The 17,990-nt window shown below is 40.8% G+C and overlaps 1 protein-coding gene and 1 pseudogene across 3 annotated transcripts in view; one reads left to right on the top strand and one right to left on the bottom strand.

Annotated features, from left to right (window-relative positions):
* The window catches only part of ext1c (exostoses (multiple) 1c), a 94,960-nt gene extending 80,141 nt beyond the window's left edge, over window positions 1-14,819 (bottom strand). Inside the window, exons 1-2 of one of the 3 annotated variants that reach the window (XM_037794843.1) lie at window positions 14,678-14,819; window positions 13,921-14,009 (exon numbers count right to left, since the gene is read on the bottom strand). The gene's annotated coding sequence lies outside the window, so the exon portion shown is untranslated. Of the gene's footprint in view, window positions 1-12,009; window positions 12,684-13,920; window positions 14,010-14,677 lie in introns of those variants that run through there. The other 2 variants (XM_037794844.1, XM_037794845.1) reach the window with 2 other exon arrangements.
* Window positions 14,643-16,468, top strand: LOC119503209 (annotated as a pseudogene).
* The last annotated feature ends 1,522 nt before the right edge of the window (window positions 16,469-17,990 follow it).

The following is a 17,990-nucleotide window of genomic DNA, read 5'->3' as shown; positions in this document are numbered from 1 at the left end:
GGTGCGTTGCCGTTAACAAGGAGCAAATAATGATGAATGTAAGCCGCTGGAACTCTGGGGCATGCCTGGACCTGACAACATCCTCAGAGCTGCAAATCAGCAAGGAGATGCACACGTATGGATGGACACATACACACACACACAAGTAAGTGGCTTTAAGTGGAGAGAGAAGTCCCACTGTCATGGATCAATGATGGATCATTATGGTTGGGTGACTAGCACTGGAAAAAAGCCACAAGGCTCATTGAATAGAGGGGCCTGAAGGTGGAAGGACAGAGTTCAAGGGAAGGTGAGAGCAGGACTTCAGAGCTCTACCGCTCCACCCCTCCTCCATTTGTTTTCCATCTATACCTTCTTCCCTCAGCTCCTACTTGTCCAGCACTCCATCATTCCTTCCTTCTATTTTCTCCTCCCCTTCTGTACGTAAGCTGACTGGAGGGTTTCGCATAGAAAACAATACCCCTTTTTGCACTGTTTTCCTTTTTCAATTATTCCTGCTTCATCCTCAGAAAGAGGGCTGGGGGAGGTGGGCATAAAACACTTAATCACAGACATGAAGAATACACTCAGCAAGGCCAGCAGTTCTTTGATCATGCACTCGCCTTGAGTGCAAAGAAACTTTCCAGGAAGGTTCACTTAGGGTGTACTCAGCAAGCTATGGAGTTGTGTCAACACTGCAAAGAGAAAAACAACAGAATAATGCACGCTGCATTGAAATCAGCTAATATAAAGTGGCAGGCGGATCGTGTACCATCAGAGCAGGACAGCCCAGCTCTTCCTCCCAATATCTTTACTGCGACGAATGTAGTTCTCTAGTTGTTTGCTCACCTTACCATGCCTCTCAAAAATGCTACAGTTTTGAGGATCTCTCATTCTGAACATAGTCTGGTTTAAAGTTATAATCCTAAAGATTTTCATGAAATCAAATCCCTTTTTTTGATACCATGTATGGTATTTTTTCAGCAACAGCCATTACATTCTGTAAGTAGCTCTTTATATAGTAGTTGGTATTGTTAGTGCCATTCCCATGATGGATTAAAATAGCCAGAGCCACAGTTTTTAATCTTCTAATTCAGCCTTACTGTTTACTGTTCTGAGCCATTGCTTCACATTAAAAACATTCAACTGGGGAAACATAGAGTAACTTTTAATGTGAAGCTGTCACAGGAAACGCAATGTATTTATCAACGAGGTCATCACTGACCGCGATCACACAGCTGATTGCATGACATTTTTTAAGCCAGTAATGGAACAAGAAGAAGCAGCTACATTGAGCTGTGAGAGGAAGAGTTTGCAGGTGACAGGCTGCTTGGGCTGAGTATCGTTTGGAAAAATTAACGATGCCAGTACCAAAACCAGTACCCTTAAAGTGATACTGATACCAATTCATTCGAACCCCCATCATGCTAATCGTCGCCGCACTGCACGGCGCTCACACAGCGGTTACTGCTAACGACGCCATCCCCCAACCCACTGTCACGGAACAGTAACACCCACCCACCGGTTGTTAAAACTGTGAGCTCTGTCAGCACTGTTGCCGTTGTTTGTTGGCAGTATGGGTTGTAGCTGCTACGGTAGTGGGCCAATCTCATGTCACATTAAATCTTAGGATGCTTACTGTGATTGGCTTTGAGCACAAATTCTTCCACACAAAGAATCATTTTTTCTAGATCAGGGCCCAGAAAGGATCGATTGCAGGTATCGCTTGACTGGAGAGAGAAGTTTCGATACTACTACTGGGTTATTTCGGTCGATACCTTAAAAGGTATTGTGCACCTCAAACTTTACCTTTACTTTATCAAAATAGTGTGAGTTTTTTTTTGGCCGGGCTGTAAACAGATACTCAAGTTGCTTTTCTGTTGTGTTTCTGGAAAAGCAGTGACTCAACGAGTAGTTGCTGTTAAGGATGTGACGGTGAGGAAACAACGGTGTTACTGATTACACCGCACATTTTAAGAAAAGATGATGGTCAATATGTGTAGCGCGCTTACATTGATCTTTAACGTCGGGTGGCTCCGTGTCTGACCTCTACGGTCGAGCTTTCCACCCAGCGCCACTCCACCGCACACACCTGCCGTGCCCGCTCCATCCTCCTCACGGCGATTACCTCATTAACGTTATGGTTCCCTTATAACATTGGGCTTGAATCGGACTCCTGCTGCTCTGTGCTGAGACACTTTCACTTTCAGTTTGTAGCGTCCGTCATCCGACTTTGTATTGATAACATGGTGCTGATACGCGAAAATGAACTAAAATGGGTTTTATTTCTATAAAAAAAAAAGCAAAACGACGGTTGGGGCGGTGGGTATGTAATGTAATCAGTGTGTGCCCGAACACCGTGTAACACCGGTAACACCGACTAGTTGCTGTAGTATTAAAATTGCACTTGCTGATACCACAAGTAACAACGGGTGTCGCTAAACCAGCCAGGACTGGGATGATACATTACAACTTAGAGGGCTGGACTTCCTGTTAAATATAGTCCAAGCTGGAGGACGTGGGAAGGTCAGTGCTTAAAAGGGACAGGAAAGGAACAAGTGGAGGGGAATAAAAGGTGAGGATGAAGGACATTAAAGTGGTGTGGGAGGAGAGGATGACCAGGGGGGGGAGCGACTTAATGATCGATATTTCACAGATGGCAGCTGGACCCAATCCCTTTACTTCCTGCCCTCGATCTCTTCCTCTCTGAGGGCCCTAAGGGCTTCCCTCAACTGTTCCTACCTGCTGCGAGTTTTCCACACAACAACACTATTAAGTCATTTGGTGGAAATGGATTTGAAATTTGTCATCCCGTCTGTCTCCCCTTGAATTGTGTTTATACAGCAGCTTACTCAACTGTGCAGGCTTTGATAGTAAATGAAAACTGACGTGCTCTGAAATGAATGTCACCGATGATGGCTTTCTGCAGGATATTCACTATTTGTCAATTTGTGTTTTTCTTCCATCAAATGGGATATTTTTTATAAAGACATTCTGCCTTTCAGGGACAGATTGGCTTACCCCTTATTTGTTCAATTTGCTGTTTTCTGGCTATAGCACCAGCGCAACTGACATTGTAAACGTTCAAAATGAAATCCACTACCATTACAGTCCGTCTCCGGGTAGCCGAGTAGAGTCATTGGCACTATATGAGAGGCAGCAGCAGCAGCATTATTATGTCTAAAATGATTTGGGTAGTGACATAGCAGGTTGGAAATTGACACTGGATGGGCCAAATGCCTGGTAAAATGATATTTCCATTCCTCCTCAAATGACATGGTTAGCTTATAAAGACAGTCCACCTGAATGATGTGAGCCTGCCGTACGCTGACACAAATCCTGGGTGATTGCCTTGTACAAATACCAGTGCTCAGTGGCAGCACGCCTTTCTGTGACTTTTTTTTTTGTGGCCGTGTGTGCCCGAGTGTGTCTGAACTATACTTATATGCACACATCTGGCATGTGTGTTTTTGCTGGCCTAAAGCTGGCGACATATTAGTTCAGCGAAATGAAGTGTTCTGAAGAAAACACAAATCTTGTGGTGAGGTGAAAGGCTCGGCCGAGCTAAAATTAAAACCCCGGACTCTGTCATTACGGGCCTGAGGGATGTGACAGGGTGACCGTGGACCAGAGGGTAGCAGCGCTGCATTCTCTGTGTTACTGCAGTGGTTCTGAAGCTTTTTATTTTCGCTTGTGACCCCTTAAAATTAAGCTCCGTCTAGTTGTGACCCCTCAATGCAGGTTGAATATATCACCGAAAGGAGGCAAATTCGACCGAAGAGTCAAGGAAAGTTTCATACTACCAGAATTATGGATGCAGTAAATGCTCACTGAGCTGCTACTCAGAAATTACTCTGGATTCCATGCTGCATTGTTTCCATGCTGCATTGTTTCCAGTGAATCCCTAATGTGTGCGAAGGCAACTTGAATCCAGCCTGGTAATGGTGGACTCCGCCAGTTTTACAATGAAATCTAGTATATAGAAATAGTATCAAAAATGGTTCAAAATCTTGTGGTTAATAACTCTAAGGGCCTGAAGATATAAAATTATCTACATTACAAGCAAAAAGTAAATATTAAGAAAACATAACCCTTTTTGTAGCAGATATAGATATTTTCTGATATTTTTCTCCAATTTTTGTCATCTCATGAGTTAACCCGATCTCATGGGAAGGCGTATAAATAGCACGATATTAGAAGGACATTCCACGTGTCATGAGAACGCATTTTAGCCTTTTCGCGTGTCATTTATACACCTCTTTTGCTTACGATTTTTACGCCACACAACAAAGTAGGTTTAGTTAGGTTTAGGAGAAACATCATGGTTGGACTTCAAATAAATACGTAAACTAAGTAAAATAAACGTATGGAAACAAGGTAACAGAAGTACGGAAAACACATCACAGACGTCAGTAAAAACATGTCACTAACGTAAATTTAAAAAAACTCAACAACACTTTGGGACACCAACACCTGTCTCGAACGGGTTGAAAGTCCTGAAAATAAGTACGTAAACTAAGTAAAATACGTACAGGAACAACGTCACAGAAGTACGGAAAACACGTCACAAACGTCAGTAAAAACACGTCACTAACTTAACTTCAAAATAACTCAACAACATTTGGGATACAAACACCGGTCTTGAACGCCGGTCCCCTGGTTGAAAGTACTGTGTTTGTTGGACCCGTCCACATTTTTAAATTCCACATCACTAGCTCCGAGTGTAACATATTTATGTGGATGCGTTTACATTGCAGTCAATACAGACTACATGGCGTACAAATGACACGCCAAATGCAAGAACGGCATTCTTATCGCACACAAAACGACTTGCGAATACCGTGTCATTCATACAACATTAAGTTCGAACAGACTGCTTGACCTCTTGCGACCCTCAGGTTGGGAACCAACTATGTCCTTGTTTTAGTGACCGGAGGGGCCAGTGAAGCCAGGAGTTTATGTATGTGCTGTGTGTGTTTTTATTGGCGTGAATGTCAGCTGAGATGTATTTCTATCTCTTTGTGACTGTGTACAAACAGAGCACACTGAGTGTGTGAAGTTTGTCTGCAGTCATATCAGTCAGTCAGTCTGTGGCGAACCAAAGAAAACCCTGCTGCGGTAAAAAAAAAAAAAAAATACTGTCTCTCCTGACAGACCTGCATTAAAGGCTTACAACCGGGATGTGATCCAGGTTCTATTTTCTGTCCTCACCTACTAGCTGCCCTTTGAAAGTGATGTGTGTTTTACACTCCCACACACCATATGCATACTGTATATAAGCAGACACATACACAAGTGCATTTCGCTCTGTGCTGAGAAAATGGCTTTTTACTGGATAATACACTATCTCCCTGTCCACACGCTGCTACTGGAATATTATTCCATTCGATCGACCACCTCGGAACCATAATAACCATAAACTTGGTTCTTTTATAAGGCCCATTTCCATAATGTGCATAACTGCACATTCTCCTCCACCTCAATAAAACACAATAAAATGCTTGCTCCGCGTGGGCTGAGGGACTCTGACACGGTTAATAAGATGTTTACCTCAAGCCGAACGCCCTGCGATGCAACCAGCCTCCCAACCGAGCTCACATTCCAAACCCAGCATAATTACAAGACCGGGTTGATTAATTATGTCTCAACAATATGCTGCACTCCAACGCCACAAGGGCTAATTAACAGAAAGAACAAGATGGGTAGTAACGGTTATTAGGAAGTTCAAGCTCGCGCTCTGAATTTGGCAAAGGCGTGTATAGTCCCAGAAAACGGGCTAAGAAAGCATGAGACCAAGACCACTATCATAGCTAACACTGCTGGCACACTGCCCCGAGCATATAGAGTGGAAAAGCCTACCGGCGACACTGATACAGCAAGTGCACTGCTCCGCGTTCTGGGTGCCCGGCTGTGCACCTGACAACACACGCGGCATGTAGTGAAATCCATCTGCCTTATTAACTGTTCCTGCTCGCAGTGCGTCCTACCTGCAACTCATCTTATCTCTGCAGCCTCTGCCTGGAGGCTGCCCTATCGCAGGACTCAGATCAGATCGTCCTATAAACAATCCGACCTTGACAACACTGGGATGATATACGATCTGACCCTGGGATAAGGAAGAAGGGGCACATTCCAGACGGGGGTTCAATTAGTAGAGTGTTCCTGACATCTGAGATTAAAGCAGTCGGTTTTGGGCAGAATATGGCTTGAAAAGATTAAGGATCTTGTGAGGAAAATAAATTGATTTCAAAGCTTCTTTCTCCCTCTGAGCATATTATGTATAACACTAATTATATATGTAAGGGATGATGTACAGCGAGCCAGTCATTGTTGTGAAATAAACCTCAACAGAGCAAAACGGAGGGGTCTTGCATCGCCCTGAAGGGGTTTATTTCACAAAAGTGACCCGCTAGCTGTACATTATCCCGCTTATTACACGGCTACTTACTTATTAATCAATAATTTGACACAAAAACGGTCCACCAGAGTCCGAAATCAGAACTACGCCTGTAGCAACAGTCTGTTATACATAGCACCAAAACGTAGAACGCTGTGATTGACCAATCAGAATTGAGTATTCAACAAAGCTGTGTAATAAATACATATAACACTATACAACTAATACTGTATTGCTTTTATCCTTCATGCCATTCCTTTACTCTCCCACTTGATTATTATTACTAGAGCTGTCAAAGTTAACGCGATAATAACCCATTGACGCAAATTCGTTTTAACACCACTAATGTCTTTGACGCATTAACGCAACTTGTGATTTTTAATTAACCTCTTAAAAATCCAACGGGTCGAGGATCTTTCGGAGGTTGTAGCGGGATCAGTTTTAAAGCTAGAGTGAAGACACTGACATCATATGAAACTCGAAAACCATCCATCGATCGGTACCAACCATGTCATACCAGCTTGTTGCGAAGGAGGCTCAATAACGACCAAAACTTGCGCTAAATTTTGGCATGGCCATTTTCAAAGGGGTCCCTTGACCTCTGACCTCAAGATATCTGAATGAAAATGGGTTCTATGGGTACCCACGAGTCTCCCCTTTACAGACATGCCCCCTTCATAAGTCAAGTCAGCACTCTGACACACTGATAGCTGTTGTCTGTTGGACTTGAGTTTGCCTTGTTATGATTTTTGCATATTGTTTTATGCTAAATGCAGTACCTGTGAGGGTTTCTGGACAATATTTGTCATTGTTTTGTGTTGTTAATTGATTTTCAATAATAAATATATACATACCTTTGCATAAAGCAAGCATATTTACCCACTCCCATGTTGATAAGAGTATTAAATACTTGACAAATCTCCCTTTAAGGTACATTTGTGTGATTAATTTGCGATTAATCGCGATTAACTATGGAGAATCATGCGATTAATCGCGGTTAGATATTTTAATCGATTGAAAGCCCTAGTTTTTATCCTTGATGACATTCCTTTAATCTTAAACTTGATTATTATTACATATTTTCTACACAGGTACAGTAAAAAAAAGTGCATTACAAATACATGATTACTATGCACAGTCACCCATCAGCGTTAATAGCTTTTAAAGGTTGCACACTGATACTCTCAACCCCTCTAATGCCTTGACGATGGAAATGCCCACCACATCTGGAATGTGAATATTGTCTGTATTGGCCAATCCTTCAACGAGGCAAGATTTAAGCTTCTCTTTTAATCACCGGGGAGGTTATTACAGAAGCATCGAGAATGCAAAATCCCATTAAGATGAGGGGGTTGCCATTACAATAAAGTCATTTCATAAATCAGATGAAATCCAGTTACAGCTTGCCATCAAGATCCAGCCTCCCCCAGAGAGCCTTTTCTCTGCATCCATGATAATGACGGCACTTTATTTGGGATCACTGAAGTTGCTTTTTTTGCCATTAAAAAAAAAAACTTCTAATGATTAAGTGAGTTGTAATGAATTGCTGCAGTGAACTCTTGCAGCCTTGTTTGTTTCTTTGGGATTCATTAATACATGGTGCACTTAGTATGTAAAAGCAGGTGATGTTCAACTCTTTCCTGAGCTAGTAGCTAATATATCTGAATACGAGAGACAGATCCAAGACCAACAGAAGCCCTAACAAAGCATTCTTTATTAGGACTGTGTTACGAAGACACAGCCTTGCGGTGTGTTTAATTTGAAATGAAGGTGTTAGTCGACTGTTTCAAAATAGCTTTCATGTAAGTGGAACTTCCCCGCAGCTCTCAAGAAACACTTAATTTATATTTTCAGAATTGAATATGATTTTATTCTGCTGTCTGATTGAGGACTTTAAAGGGAAGTCGTGTCATATTGTAGCCTATGATATGCATACTGTTCCCCAGGTGCATCTGTCTCTGTGTTCAGTTAGTCTACAAAGGCTTTACATTCAGCGTACTTTAAGATTAAAGTGATTCTGATGTTCTTCCCTGCAAATCTTGCGCTGAGAAGCAGTATGACAGCTGAACAAGTGGCAACATTAATTAATATTCTTGGATGTGGCAGAGTACAAATGTGCAACCCACAGCCCATCTGAGCAGTGGGAGAAATAGATCATCTGCCAAAAAGATCTCAACGTTTGCTGAAGCTCATAGAGAGTTGATGTGAGGCTGAGAAAGGATCACAGGTGGGTAGTTAATCCTTACATGTACTGAAGTAATATTTTTTTTGTACTTGTCAGAGTACTTTTAATGCAGCATACTTTTTACTCTTACTTGAGTAGATTTTTTGAGAAAAATCATTACTTTAACTCTGTTACATTTGGATGCATATTTTACACATTCTTGATCTGTTAAGAGGCAGGTGGTCCCAGATCTGCTGGCGTTCTGTTATCCTACCGCAGCCACTCCTCCACACGACTCCGTTCAAAGCAGCACGGCAGGAAGCTGGAGCAGGAGTAACGGTGACGTTGGTGCTTTCAAATAGTGCTAGCAGCCAACAGTGCAGAGTGGCAAGCGTCAGTGCAGCGGAGTACGTCAGAGAACCGTGATAACACTGAGCTGACACAGAGCAGTAAGTGTGTCTGTTGTGTTAATTCTAATACGTTTAATAACATATACACACAGTATAGTACTGATTTCTGTTGTATTATAAATATTCAAAGCTAATGGTGTGCATTTAACTTGTCGTGCTTTGTGTAGCCGGATGAAGAGAGACAGAAAAGTAGAGAGACCAGATTATGCACATGAAATAAAAGACAAACTGCTTTTATTTCATGGAGACAAGACTGATGTATCAACCACAGACGGTCTTCATCAGGTCAAAGTGAAGAACACACCTGTATTTAATAGGTGTATTTAATAGGTATTTAATGATGAAACTTCACAGCATTATCTCCTATTTTAGCCTAAAATGAGACATCTCATATAAGACATTATCAGAAAGATAAGAGACTGATTTGGCCACTTCTCTGATCTTATTGTCGTCATGTGATCGGAGAGACCTGGGTGTGCTCCGTGGCCATCTGTGATGGGAACTGGGACTTATAGAACATCTGAATGATCAAAGTTCAAGGACACTGTAACATGTTGACACTATTTTTATTTAGTTTTTGTCATGAATATTATGCATGTGATTTGCTGATTTATTAGTCAAATCATAATATAATGTAGATGACAACAAGAAAAGCATGTAATTTAAAACTATTCTTTATTTATTAATGGAATATTTTGTGATCACACTTGAGAGACACAGACTTAGATTATTGCTGGGTGTATACGTGGCAGGTTGTCTGATCAGGAAATGATGACTCGTCATTTTATCATGAATAAATACAGGTGTGGTTGAAATAATTCCAGCCACATCAAATCAAATAAAAGACTTGGGAGGAAAAGACAGTAGTGTGCTTGTGTTTTTTTATCTTGATCTTATCTGTTAAGTTGCTCGCTAGTCAAGTCATTTTCAGTAAATACTTTTGTACTCTCATTCCAGTAAAGGGATGCACCGATACCAATACCGGATCGGATATCGGACCGATACTGACTCAAACAGCTGGATCGGATATCGGTGACAATGGGGCCGATCTATTAAATTCAATTCTATGTTTATATACTATAAACATTATATGATGGAATTGTGATTCCTGTAAATTTTGAAGATTTTTCCCAAGTTGTTGGTGTACAATTTGTCATTTAAATAATAAATAAAAATGTATATCTATGTATTTATTTGTTACATTTTGTTTAACAAAGTTTGGAGGGCAATGTTTAAATCAAGCCTGATGTTTCCTTACACATAAAAAGAATGATCCCAGCCACTTCCACACAGTGAGGCATACAGCTTATTAATTAGACACTGGCACTCTGTATTGGCTGATACCTAAAGCCCAGGTACCGGAATGGGTCGTTATTTTGATGACTACTTTTACTTCTACTTGCATACTTGTTTTTGCAATGTAAAAGTACTTGAGTACAGTTTTTGGCTACTCTACTCTACCAATGGAAAAGACCCAGATAATGCATAACTATCTACAACAGCATTAGAAATTGCAGTTAATCATTTATTTTGGGTCCATAAAGCATCAGTCATACAGTGACTCAGCTACAGTATCGGCAGCCTATCCAGCCTACCTGCCACAGGATGACACACAGAGATCCGTTGCAGGTGGAGGCAGCAGGTTCATCCAGTTCTGATGAACCCGCAGCACCATCCTTGAGTAAGGATGATGCACCCCTACTCAAGTAGTTTTTTTGATGACTACTTTTACTTCTACTTGCATACTTGTTTTTGCAAAGTAAAAGTACTTTAGTACAGTTTTTGGCTACTCTACACCACCACTGGAAAGGACATAGATAATGCATAATTATCTACAACAGCATTAGAATTACAGTTAATCATTTTGGATGCATCAGTCATACAGTGACACAGCTACAGTATCGGCAGCCTATCCAGCCTTCCTGTCACAGGATGTGACAGAGATATCAAGACTGAAAAAGTCTGATCGATGCATCCCTACTCAAGTAGTTATTTTGACGATTACTTTTACTTCTACTTGCATACTTGTTTTTGCAATGTAAAAGTACTTTAGTACAGTTTTTGGCTACTCTCCTCCACCACTGGAAAGGACCCAGATAATGCATGATTATCTACAATAGCATTAGAATTACAGTTAATAATTTGGGTCCATAAATGCATCAGTCATACAGTGACACAGCTACAGTATTTGAACGCCTATCCAGAAACCTGTCACAGGATGACACAGAGATCCGTTGCAGGTGGAGGCAGCAGGTTCATCCAGTTCTGAGCCTCCTGAAGCAGAATCACTACAGTTGCGCACTGAACTGTTGAGCGTGCTGCTCTATAGAGGCGCTGCTACAGCTCAGAACACCAACTACTTCTCCTTTATTATCCAGCATGCACCTCTCTCTCATTCAGACAACCGTGGACCCACATCATCATCACCCCCTGCTGCTACAACAAACAGCAGCAGCCACCTGGAGTTACAGAAACACGCTGCTGCTGTCAAATACTGTATAGGCTGAAGACTGGTACAGCCTCATGATAATAATAATCCAGGGGTGAATTAAAGTGTTGCACTTCCAGTGAGTGCAGGTTATTATAGTGACCTTCTGGCACTATTCCATCTCCATACACAATCGCAACAAAAGGTCTTCCTGTTGTCGTTGTAAGATCTGCTCAGATCTCAGAATCTGAGCGGTGACAAACGTGCGCTGCTGCTGAGCGCAACACAAACACTATAATATGAGGAGCTGAGAGCAGGTCAGGATGTCTTATAAGGTGGGAAAAAACGCACTTTACGCAAAAGTGATCTTTACAATCTCAACCTGTGCTGCCACCGTGCATGGGGACAATTAAGCACTATGCGTTGGATTTTTTTATGAGCATGATCTTGCAATTGTGATTAATGCCTTTTAGACTACAGGATAAAAAAAAAACAATGAGCTATTACTCTGAATATACAGAAATGTAATGTATAATCTCAGCAGACACATATCGGTGTGCACCACAATGAACATCTAAACATAGACAGCAGAAATCACCCAGTCCGATCCCCGCTGAGAGCTCGCTCTTACCGGGTGGAGAACCAGGCTTCTTCTTCTCCTCTCCCCTCTCTGGTAGTTTTTCCTTTTCACGCCACGGCCGGGCATTTGCGAATCAATTCCTTGTGCAAAGCGCAGGTCTCCTCCGTCGGGATGTGAATGATGAATGTGCGTGTTAAATTGTCCATTTTTTCCATATCCACAACAGTCCACACACACACGACGACGACCCGCCTCCGGGCTGCTTTGATTGGTCCAGAGGCTCCTCGACGTCGTCTTCGTCTCGCGCCGTAAAGGAAAACACACACATCTGGATGCGACCCCCTCGCGCGCACAACAACTGGAGCGCCTTTGGAAACACCGAATTACGCACAGGAACTGAAGCGACGTGGAGGGGCGTTGCATTTCTTCCTTGGCCCTTTAAATGGAGGCTACTGTGTTCATTGTGGCTGCAGAGATAGCAATCTTTGTCACCTTTGCGGAAACTATGGTTTCAAATGCATCAGTGTAAATAAACACTAGGCCATCATCAGTGACGGCTGGTGGTGGAAATGTTTCATTGGTGGGGCTGTGCCATAATAACAATTATACAAATTGTCAATATTTGTGTGTTTTAAATATGGAATGCACCCAGTAATATGTGTCATTTGATTGTAATGTGATTATATTTTGTATTAATAATCTGAATCTGTAAAGTAAGTAAAGTTGTCAGATAAATGTAGTGGAGTAAAACAGTCTCATATTTCCCTCTGAGATGTAGTTGAGTAGAAGTAGAAAGTAGCAGAACATGGAAATACTCAAGTAAAGTAGAAGTACATTAAAATTGTATTTAAGTACTTAGTTACATTCCACCACTGAGTACATTGTATACTGTTGTGTTTTTTAAAAGCATTATTAAAAAAACAGTGTCTTTATTATAGCCCAATGCTTTATATATTGTGTTGATGTAGCGAGGGTCTTCCTAATGGTATGCATGACTGCCTAATTAGCACGGATGTGCACGTTTAATGGGGTACAACATGATGATATCACTGGAAACAGAGCTGAGAGTGACTGAGTGCCTTTATACTGGACTTCCACAGTGAAACTGAGCATTTGTGCAACTCTTGCGCCACCCTGTGTCCAGATTAAAGACATCTTGTGTACTTTTTCTTTCCTTCACGTTGTCTTCTTGTTTTGGAAGAATATCTTATGTGTGGATTTGTCTCCTGGCTCAGTCACAGTGCTGAACTGAATCAAGTGTGGAGACAGACAGAGGCAGAGGCAGAGGCCTGGCAAGCGAGACTAATCACTGAGCAACAGTGTAGAGGATCTCTGAGGATTAGTGACAGCTGTCACAGTCTGAGTGAGGTTCCATTATAGAGAAGAGGGAAAGAAAGGAAAGAAGACTGCATCAAGAATCAAAACGCCATAATTGTTAATAAATAAATTGTATTAAAACCTAATTTAAATGAGGACTGCCTACATATTATTATTATTATTATTATTATTATTAGTATTATTATTATTAGCATTTTGAATATTGGCATTTGTGTCATTATCAAATAAATTAGTCCAACTTGTACTAGCTTCTAATTACAGCACTAAAACAATAGGCTACCATTCACCACCATACCTAAGGAAACCCCTGGTGTTAAGGAAAACCGTGAGTTGCGGTTGAAAGCTCCAGAAGAAATCTATCAAAGTCAGTGGACCTTGATAGATTACAGGATGTGTGTTTCTATGTGTGCGTGGCGGTTCAGAGTAAACAAATTCTATAGCAAACTAGAATAGCACTCGGAGAGCGCAGATCTCCGCCAAGCTGCCCGAGTACAATTGCCCCCCCTCTCCGTGCAGCTTGCGCAATCATCCACGTGTATTTTTGTTTATGTTGAGATCAGCTGTGCGTAGCAGAGCATCATAAAACACTTCATTCAAACTGGAGAGAAACAAAGTAAAACTCACCTAAACCGCCGTCGTTACTCTTTCCAACAATCACCAAGTGTGCTTTGGTCGAACTCAACTGTAATTTCACTCTCTCTCTGTCCCTCTCTCTGCAGGCAGAAGGAAAGAGGCAGGGTGACACGTCAGGAACGCATCATCAGTTACACTGTGCATGTCTGAAAGCCTGTGGTGTTAATGCACAAGCTGAGCGGAGTTATTAAAAAAAAATCCCGAAAACGGATCATGATCCGGATCACCACCAAAATCAAATGGATTGTTCATTGTGTCACATCCCACCCCTCCAAAATTCCATTCAAATCCAATTGTGAACTTTTGGAGTAATCCTCCAAATGGACAAACCAACAAACCAATGCTGATGAAAACATAACCTCCTTCATAGGCCTTCGGCCTTGGCGGACGTAATGAAGAAAACAAACCATACTACAATCTCACAGCTGCTCAAGCAGATGTGTAATGAAAGGTTGCAGGATTTTCTTTTTTTAATAAAACTATACAGTTCCCAAGGTCAAGAATTAACTCTAAAGCACAAACCAGGTCACTATGCTCCAGAACAAATTGTTTTGAAGTCCAGTTAAATTTGCTCTACTGAGTGAATAAGATGATTCTACGATTAGACTATTCGTTTTGCAAATTATGCTTTTTTTCTTGAAGGATTTGATTAGTTATAATAGTTTTCACACGTGCATTCACCGTGCAGCTGTTTCGTGTGTGTTTATGTGCAGGAACGTGTGACTGTGTGAATCATGTGCACACTCACCAATGTCTCCAGCCACATATATGAATGCTGTTCTCTCCATTCTGTGCTTTCTCTCTGTCTCTCTGCTCCGTGTTATCCTCCAGTAGTCGCGGTCAGGCAAACCTAACCAGCATGCTGGCACCGCAGGCGGATCGGGTCGTGGCTCTTGGAGAATGGGAGGAACGCTGGCAGGAGGACAGAATTGCTTTCCCTGAGCCTGGTGTAAACAAGTAAAGGCCCCACTTTTATCTGCCTCCTTGGTGGGATAAGGGAAAACAAATGTCTTCTAAATGCATGTGTGATTTTACAAGATTAATTAACTGTGAATGCACATTACCACTTCAGTGATCCCATTAAAATATCAGAGAAGACGCCTTGTGAACACACATAAGGACTATCAACTAGGCTAATTCAGTCCAAACATCGCCACTGTATTCTTTTTCTTTTATGTCTGAGTGTTTTTAATAGAGTTAAGAAGTGAGTGATGAAGTAAACCTAACTATTGAAAATACATACACAGTAATGTCTGATGTTTTCCTGTTAATAGCAGATGTTGTTGTTTTTTTGACAGGATGCTGGAGAGCAACATTGATAAAGTTCTTTCTAGACGGACAGGAGGTTGCTTCTTCTTCACTCTCTGTGGGAAAGCTGTAGATATGAAATGGTATGAAAATGCATGCTATATCCAATGAGATTTCCACAGATATGGACACAATTGCTAATCCACGCTGTCTTTGTTCCACAGAGCTCAGAGAGAAATATCTCTCTATATCAATGTGACCTGTACAGCTTCTCCAGGTTAGTCACCTGTACATGTTTGTATCCCTTTTTAAAGATGTTGAATTACTTGCACAGGTATTTGTTTAACACAAACTTTCCATTTCACAGTGCCATTGAGGGTCAGTTCGGGGCAATTTGGGAAGGGGCTCTCTAGCGTCCATCAACCCAAGAGACAGAGAACAGTAAGATGAGGTTGAACCCTCCAATGAGATTTGAGATATTCTTTTTTAAGATTGAACAACATAGCAGAGGACTTTTATTTTAAAACATTTTGCTCATCATTTGAAAAATATATGACACTAATCACCCTAAAATTAAATTTAAACCTAAAGGTATAATTAACATGATTCTAGATATAGCACAGTTTTATAACATGTTGGAATAAAAACATATGCTCCATGTTGTCTTACTACATTCTCTCTCACAATACTACAGGTATGCTGCTCTCATTATTTCTCTGATGGCCAAAGACTGCCGATACCTTTTGGACACTTTGTTGTACAATCCTGAACTATATAAAGGTAACTGTCCATATTGTGTCTAAAACATCAGGCACTGTTTAGAGAGTCATACACATCCCTGGTCTTAAAACAAACATTTAATTTGCAGTTTAAAATGTCTGGAAGGGGTCAGTGTGTTTGTATGAGTTTTGGAAATATAAAATATATTTGTGACTGTATTCGTCTTTCAGGTCCTCCCTTTTCAGTGCCTGAAGAGCAAGTAAACAGCATGTTTGGTGAGTGATATTAAGAACAATCATGGCTGAGTGTGTTTCTGTTCTATCATGAAACTATAAAATAAACCACAAAATATGAACAGCACTATGGTACTGTAGAAAATGATACTTGGCTACAACTACAGAGGCTGCAGAGATTAAATTGCATTTTTTTTAAGGTGCATTTCTTTTCCTCAGGGAACAGCTGTGATATGGAACTGCTGCCGTCGCTGGATGCCCTGGGAGACAGACAGCGAGGCTTGGGGCTGGACTACCGTACTGAACATGTACACCTCATCACTCCAAAGAGCATTTAGAAACTAACTTGCAAGTTTAGAGAGCTTAGAAAAGCAGATCTTGGACATTTAATTGCAAACAATGGTCCTTTTTTTTTAATGCTTAGACATCTTTTTGTTACAGTTCCATTTTTTGGGGGGGAAATGAAAGTGCATGGAAATAAAATGTCTAGAGAAATGTTTTAAATTTGTGTATTTTCATAAAACCTCTACGAACTAACATATAAAGTTTGAAATGCCTGATAAAATAAAACTTGTTTTGTCACAAGATGTCTGTGGCCTTGTTGAAAACCAGTTGGGTAGCTCCAACCAGGTCACTATGCTCAAAAAGCGTCATTGTTTCGAAGTCCAGTTAAATTTGGACATGCTCAAGTGGGTGAATAAGATGATTATACATTGATTACATTATTCAAATAGCAAAGTATAATTTGTTTTGAGGATTTGATTAGGAATTGTGTAACTAGAAGAACAATATGAACAAATAAAAGCAATAGGCCTAGTTAATTATAACCAACCAAGTAAGTGGCAAAGTGAAATGATAATTAGGCCACTAGGGGTGATCTAGTCAAGCCAAAACCCAGAATGGATGCAGTGTGCAGATCTGTTATGTACAGGGCTATCAGGAACAAGTTGCCAAATATGATCCCTGAAGCACCTAGTAAGGCAAGTTTTAAAAAAATACTAAAAAAATCACATTACATCAAAATTACCCTGGTGGCCGACCTGAACAAACATGAGGGATTGCAGCTTGATTTTGTTTGATTGTAGTTTTTTTATTATTATTATTTATTATTTAATATTTTCATTATTATTTTCGGCAGTTTTGTTTTTGTGTTTTTCTTCTTTTCTTTTCTTTTTCCTTTTTCCTTTATTTGTCTTGAACATGTTTTTATTGTGTTACTTTAAAATGTGTTATATGTATTGTTTTTGTTGTGTGTGGACCCCAGGAAGAGTAGCTGCTACCCTGGTGGCAGCTAATGGGGATCCAAATAAAGAATAAGAATAAGAATTACAGCCTTGTGTGGAAAAGGTTATTCACTGATCTAGTCTGAAATTAAATTAGTTTTAGCCTATAATTTTGCTTGGAAAAGGGACCCCTTCACGGACCATTGCTTATTCCCACAGAGAACAACATAGCAGATAAAAGGAAGCATAATATGCTTATATAATATATTATATTCAGCAATAGGGAACAATATTTTCTTTAATGGTAATCAGTCAGTGTGCTCATATACAATAATCGTTAGGCTCAGGGGAAAGCATTTAAACCTGATGTAATGCTGTTAAATTGGATGGTGGTATCTCCCTTATTTCCCATGTACCTGAATGCAGCATGATGCTCCTCCTAAACCAGAAGTAAACCCAGGAGTATTTAGTAATTCTAATCCCCGAGTTTTGCCTGTCAGGCAGTGCTTTCTCAGACGTCCAGGCATTGTCAAACCAAGCAGTGAGACAAATGCATCGCCTGACAGACTGCACTCTGGACAGTAAAATACCCTCACATATAAGAATGTATTGATTGGAATAGTTGCATGATCAACGC

The sequence above is a fragment of the Sebastes umbrosus genome, chromosome 15 (assembly GCF_015220745.1).
Source record: "Sebastes umbrosus isolate fSebUmb1 chromosome 15, fSebUmb1.pri, whole genome shotgun sequence".
Classification (NCBI taxonomy): Eukaryota; Metazoa; Chordata; class Actinopteri; order Perciformes; family Sebastidae; genus Sebastes; species Sebastes umbrosus.
The sequence above is the reverse complement of the archived record's forward strand: the minus strand, read 5'-3'. Positions and strand labels throughout refer to the sequence as shown.